This window comes from Lemur catta, chromosome X (assembly GCF_020740605.2).
Source record: "Lemur catta isolate mLemCat1 chromosome X, mLemCat1.pri, whole genome shotgun sequence".
Taxonomy (NCBI): domain Eukaryota; kingdom Metazoa; phylum Chordata; class Mammalia; order Primates; family Lemuridae; genus Lemur; species Lemur catta.
Genome location: NC_059155.1, coordinates 24,410,662 through 24,417,512, shown reverse-complemented (window position 1 = coordinate 24,417,512; position 6,851 = coordinate 24,410,662). Strand labels below are relative to the sequence as shown.

Here is a 6,851-nt window from a genome sequence, read left to right as displayed (position 1 = left end):
GATTGTTGAATTTAATAGTGTTGATGTAATGAAAACAGCTAAATCCCCTGTGTTAACAGCAAAGTTACCCATGTGTTTAACCTTAAGGTTCTTGCTTAGGTAAAAAGTAGGCACGCCTAAACAAAAATGAGTGTCTGCGCTTAAATTCTGACTCGGGGCGGGGGGGCCGGGACATGGGCAGTGTATGTGGCCTGAACTTTTGTACCCCCATGATGATAAGCTGAAATTAAAAAAAAAAGAAGTCAAAAAAAAAACAAAAAACAAAAATGAGTGTCTGTATTAGAATAAATAAAACTCTAAGTAAATGTTAACACAAACACAGAAGCTTATGGTCAGAGGTTTATGAAGATATTTTGGTTTTGGTCCCTTAATCCTAGTTGCAGATGCATTTTCTTCCATGGAATTTACTGTCTACAGAAAGGTACACACAAAATCTGTTTCTGACTCACTCAATCATCTGATACTAACAGTACCATGAGTTACACACACTTAAGTCACATTGGAGGCTTCAGTTGTCCCTGTGGCCTGGTTGACTCTTGATTTGTTCTGAGTACTGGCTGCAAGCTAGCCTGTTATGCGTACATTGTGTTGCCATAGCAAAGGCCTTTGCCTAAGAAAATTTGAAAAAGAATCCCTGAACTGTTAATTTTTGTCTGGTAATTATATTTAGAATCCAAAGAGAATCTCAGGCTGGGTGCGGTGGCTCACGCCTGTAATCCTAGCACTCTGGGAGGCCAAGATGGGAGGATTGTTTGAGCTCAGGAGTTCAAGACCAGCCTGAGCAAGAGCGATACCCCGTTTCTACTAAAAATAGAAGGAAATCATATGGACAGCTAAAAATATATATAGAAAAATTAGCCGGGCATGGTGGCGCATGCCTGTAGTCCCAGCTACTCGGGAGGCTGAGGCAGGAGGATCGCTTAAGCCCAGGAGTTTGAGGTTGCTGTGAGCTAGGCTGACGCCACGGCACTCACTCTAGCCCGGGCAACAGAGAGAGACTGTGTCTCAAAAAAAAAAAAAAAAAAAAAGCAAAGAGAATCTCAAAACAATCTTACTCTTTGGAAGTATTACATGTACTCGAATTTGCACTTAAGTAGGAAAATGGTTTGAAATCATTTATTAATAGATTGTTTTTAAAATAGCTTGATCTTTTTTTTGAGACAGAGTCTCACTCTGTTGCCCTGGCTAGAGTGCCATGGCATCAGCCTAGCTCACAGCAACCTCAGACTCCTGGGCTCAAGCGATCCTCCTGCCTCAGCCTCCCGAGTAGCTGGGACTACAGGCATGCGCCACCATGCCCGGCTAATTTTTTTTCTATATATATTTTTAGCTGTCCAGATCATTTCTTTCTATTTTTAGTAGAGACGGGGTCTCACTCTTGCTCAGGCTGGTCTTGAACTCCTGACCTTGAGCGATCCACCCACCTCGGCCTCCCAGAGTGCTAGGATTACAGGCGTGAGTCACCACGCCCGGCCTTGATCTTGATCCTTATGTAAAAATGTTATGACTTTGTGTCGTTATTTGAGATGCTAAGGATTGATGTTAGAGGTTTATTCGGTCTACAATTAGGTGATGTCACATCAATTAATTTTATTTGGGGATGGTGGTATTTTAGAAAGATCTAATTAGTTAACATCTTGAAGCAGGATGTGTTCTAAGACTTCTACTATATTTATAGAACTTAAATATTTTACATTATTTAGGATAGCAAGTCTTACTAGAATACTTATATTTGTTACCTTGGTTTTCTAAGTTTAAAAGTAATAATTAAAACGACATTTTGTAATTGTTTCTTGTTCTATGCTTTAAAATTCTTTTTGTTCTCTTTTCCCCCAATTTTGTTTAGGAAAATATGTTTCATGTTAAATTTGTTTAGACATTGAATGACTTTACTGAGGGAACAATTAATCACATTTGTTGTACATCTAATATTCAAAGGCTATAAAAATGGTTAATAAGAAAATAACTTGAAACACTAACTAGAATCTAAGAATCTGCTAAAATAAATTAGGTAAATGTAAATGAGATAAATGCTTATGACAGACAATTCAAGATTTCTTGCTTCCTAGCTTTTCACTACACTACAAGGCTATAGTAACTAAAATAGCATGGTACTGGCACGAGAACAGAGATATAGATCAATGAATCAGAAAAGAGAACCCAGATATTAAAACCATCCTCATATAGCCATCTGATCTTTGACAAAGCAGACAAAAACATACACTGGGGAAAAGAATTCCTATTCAAATAAATGGTGCTCGGAAAATTGGATAGCCACATGTAGAAGACTGAAACAGGATCTGCACCTCTCACCTCTCACCTCTCACAAAAATCAACTCACGATGGATAACAAACTTAAACCTAAGGCATGAAACCATAAGAATTATAGAAAACGTTGGAAAAACCCTTACAGACATTGGCCTAGGCAAAGAATTTATGAAGAAGACCCCAAAGCAATCACAGCATCAATAAAAATAAATAAATAGGACATGATCAAATTAAAAAGCTTCTGCACAGCCAAGGAAACATATCACTAGAGCAAACAGACAACCTACAGAATGGGAGAAAACATTTGCATGCTACACATCTCATAAAGAGCTGATAACTAGAATCTATACAGAACTCAGGAAAACCAGCAAGAAAAAGTCAAATAATTCCATTAAAAAGCGGGCAAAAGTGTTACAGCTCTTTTGGAATTTGTCTGGCAGGTTTTCCAGTCCTCACCAGAAGACCCAAAAAAATAAAAAAATAAAATAAAATAAAGTGAGCAAAGGACATGAACAGAAACTTTTCAAAAGAAAATAGACTAATGACCAATAAACATAGGAAAACATGCTCAACATCTCTAATCGCCAGGAAAATGCAAATCAAAACTACAATGTGATATCACTTAACTCCAATGAGAATGGCTTTTATCAGAAAGTCCCAAAACAACAAATGTCTTGGATGCAGAGAGACAGGAACACTCATACACTGCTGGTGGAACTGCAAACTAGTACAACCTCTATAGAAAGGAATATGGACATACTTCAAAGAACTCAAAGTAGAACTACCATTTGACTCAGCAATCCCACTACTGGATACCTACCCAAAGGAAAAAAAAGTCATTCTATAAAAAAGATATCTGCACTAGAATGTTTATAGCAGCACAATTCACAATTGCAAAGATGTGGAAACAACCCAAGTGCCCATCAGCACATGAGTGGATTAGTAAAATGTGGTATATGTATACAATGGAGTACTAGTCAGCCATAAAACAATGATGAACTATCTATTGTATTATCCTGGATGGAGCTGGAGCCCATTCTTCTAAGTGAATTATCACAAGGATGGAAAAACAAATACCACATGTACTCACCATTAAATTGGTACTAATTGATCAGCACCAACATGCAAGTATGGGAAGTAACACGCATAGGGTGTCTGGCAGGTGGTGGGGGGAGGGGGGGTGGGTAAATCCACACCTAACGGATGTGGTGTGTGCTATTTGGGGGATGGGCATCCTTGTTGGGCAGCACAAAGGCAATTTATGTAACCAAAGCATTTGTACCCTTATAATACTCTGAAATAAAAACATAGAATAAAATAAAAATAATAACTAAATTGAAAATTCAAAAAATATGGGCCGGGTGCGGTGGCTCACACCAGTAATCCTGGCATTCTGGGAGGCCAAGGCAGGCGGATTGTTTGAGCTCAGGAGTTCGAGACCAGCCTGAGCAAGAGCGAGACCCCTTCTCTACTAAAAATAGAAAGAAATTATATGGATAGCTAAAAATATATATGAAAAATTAGCCAGGCATAGTGGCGCATGCCTGCAGTCCCAGCTACTTGGGAGGCTGAGGCAGGAGGATCGCTTGAGCCCAGGAGTTTGAAGTTGCTATGAGCTAGGATGATGCCACAGCACTCTAGCCTGGGCAACAGAGTGAGACTCTGTCTCAAAAAAGAAAAAAAAAATAGTAAATAGGAGAGAGAGATATGAAGAAAGAAAGTTATAAAGATATATTTTTGTAAATAAAGCTAAACAGAAAATCAAATCATTTTAAATGAGAAAGATCTTATATGGTAGATTTTTGGTCCTAAAGTAAAATGACTGGTTATGCAAGAAAAATTTAGGACAAAACAAAAGGTCCAAGCATAGCATAGAGAAGGTCTATGTAAGTTGTAAAATTTTTAAAGGAATTGTGCATGTGATTGAGTTGGCTATAATTAAAAGGAAAAAGTTTAGGTTAAAACAAGGTTCTATGAAAATATTAGTTTGTTCTTAATAAAATTACAAGAGGTTTTTAATTCTAATTGTATAATCTGCTTCTTTTGAAACTTGTCAGAGTTATAGGTCAGAATGCCGCTTTTGCTGTGTCCGGCTGCTTTCAGCTTTTCCTCCCCTTGAGAAGGTGTGAGATGATAACCCTCTCCTTCAACCTTTTCACTGGCTCCTGTAACCTTTCCTCCCCTCTGTTTCTAAGTTTGCTGTTAAGGTCTGATGCTGAAACATTTACCTTAAAGGTCTGAAAAGCAATGTTTTTTTCCTAACTTCTTGCTATGTCTAAATTGTTCAATATGGTCAAAAAATCTCCCTATGCTGTTACTAAGAGTTGTTTATTCCCCTTCTCAAGGTATTAGTTGTCTAGTTTCTTGTTCCTTTTATAATATAATGTTCACTCATGACCCTGTTCACAGTCTTCCATGTCTCATAAATTGTGGTACCCTTTTCATGAGGTTTAACTTCCAAGTTGTTTAAATGAGTTTCCCATAAGAAAAAACAATCACACTAAAGAACGTTTTCTCTTTACCTTTTGGGTAACGGGCCTAAAAAAAAGAAAGAGTTTATGTTTTATCAAGATAATCTCTATGTTGTCTTTATTAGGTTTTTATTTGTTGTTTGTTTTTTGAGACAGAGTCTCACTTTGTCACCCTGGGTAAAGTGCCATTGCGTCATCATAGCTCACAGCAAACTCAAACTCCTGCCTGGGCTCAAGCAATCCTCCTGCCTCAGCCTCCTGAGTAGCTGGGACTACAGGTGTGGCCCACGACACCCAGCTAAATTTTCTATTTTTAGTAGAGACGGGTGGGGGGGGGTCTCACTCTTGCTCAGGCTGGTCTCGAACTCCTGACCTCGAGCGATCCTCCCATCTTGGCCTCCCAGAGTGCTAGGATTACAGGCGTGAGCCACTGCGTCCAACCTTTATTAGTTTTTTGGCTAACTAGAAAAACTAAACTTTAAAAGGGTTAAGGATTTTACACCCATGTAACTTCCTGAATAACCTTTAAAGTCTTTCGATGACTATCACTCTTGGTTACATAAACGACCATTATTTTACAGTGACTTGCGATTCTATTTTGAACAAGTATTTTAAACCTTTATGGCTGGGCACAGTGGCTCACGCCTGTAATCTCAGAGCTTTGGGAGGCCGAGGCAGGAGGATGGTGTGGGGCCAGGAGTTTGAGACCACCTTGAGCAATATAGCAAGACCTTGTTTCTACAAAAATTTTTTTAAAAAAGAAAACAAAAGCAGTTTGCAAGTATAAAATATATTGTTATTAACTATAGTCACCATGATGTACAGTAGACTCTTGAACTTATTCCTACCCATATTTTTTTCTAATCTTTGCGTTTTAATATTTAACTCTAAACAGTGTGTTGCTCCCCTGCCCCCCTCCCCCATGACACTTCTCATTTAAAAGAGTAAACTCTTTGCATCAGGGACTGTCTTATTCATACTTGTATTTTCAAAATTTAAAACAATGGGCACAGGGTACATGTACAGCTAATGTTTGTTGAATGAAGTTAATTCAAATCATACCAATGTTTCAATTCATTAAAGATGTTCTTACACCACCCTGGGGTGCTTTGTATTCAGTTGTTTCCCAGAATAAAAAAAAGTTTACTTCTCCAAGCAATAGATCATTTCTCCCCTCCTTGTCCCATGGAGCTGGACAGGGGTGGGGATAGGAGTCAAAAGAAGGAAAAAGAAGGAAAAAGACGGAAGGCACAGTAAGTAGTGTCCTTAAAGCAGCAGAACTGTATTATACAATATCAGTGTAAGGATAATAGGATTCTGTTTCCACACACGTTTTCCTGGATTTATTGCTTGTGTAAAACAAGGCATACCATAAAAGTAGCAGGATATTGATACTGTAATAGCAGAGTACTGAAATTATAATAATGGAATTAATTCAGACATTGTTCCACTTCAACTGGACAAATATTTAAAAATAATTATACTATTTTTTAACACTGTTAAGTACTTTATGGTGTAGATTTGAAACCAGAGACAGATTTTTTTTTTTGTAAAATAATGCCTATTTGGGTCAAAAGAAACCTTTATTTGCATGAATTACATTTCTAAAAATAATAATAAAAATTTTAGAAGTAAATGTGAGCTTTAAAGTCTTCTCACAAATGTATTGCAAACATGGCTAACATAGAAAAGTGCCTACGCATTCAAATCCCTTTTTTCCTGGGACTAGTCATTTTAATCTGTTTTTCATACACAGTCCTTGGACTCAACTGTATTATAAATGACATAGTTTGGCTTGAATTCTGTCAAGTTGTTCTCTGAGTTCTTGGTGCAATATTTTAATCTTAATATTTTGCTTTAAAATTTTTCCTGACTTAGCATATTTCCCACCATCTCCAACCACCATCTAATGTTTTTTTTTTTTTAACTTATAGTCAGAGACTTAATGTCATCTAATTTTCTAGAAGCAGAGGAAGGTGAGGCTATTACCAGGTGATAAAAGTGTGGCTGATATGTGTTAAAAACCAGTAATTAAAACTCCATAATTCATTTTGTTTCACTTAAACTTATTTCTTAGAAGTGAAAGAGAGAGTTCATAAAAATCTAGTATAT

General features: G+C 37.3%; 1 non-coding gene across 1 annotated transcript; it reads left to right on the top strand.

The window, feature by feature from the left end:
* Positions 1-2,674: 2,674 nt before the first annotated feature.
* Positions 2,675-2,736, top strand: LOC123628971. The gene has a single exon (XR_006731846.1). It is a non-coding gene; the product is annotated as a U7 small nuclear RNA (small nuclear RNA).
* The last annotated feature ends 4,115 nt before the right edge of the window (positions 2,737-6,851 follow it).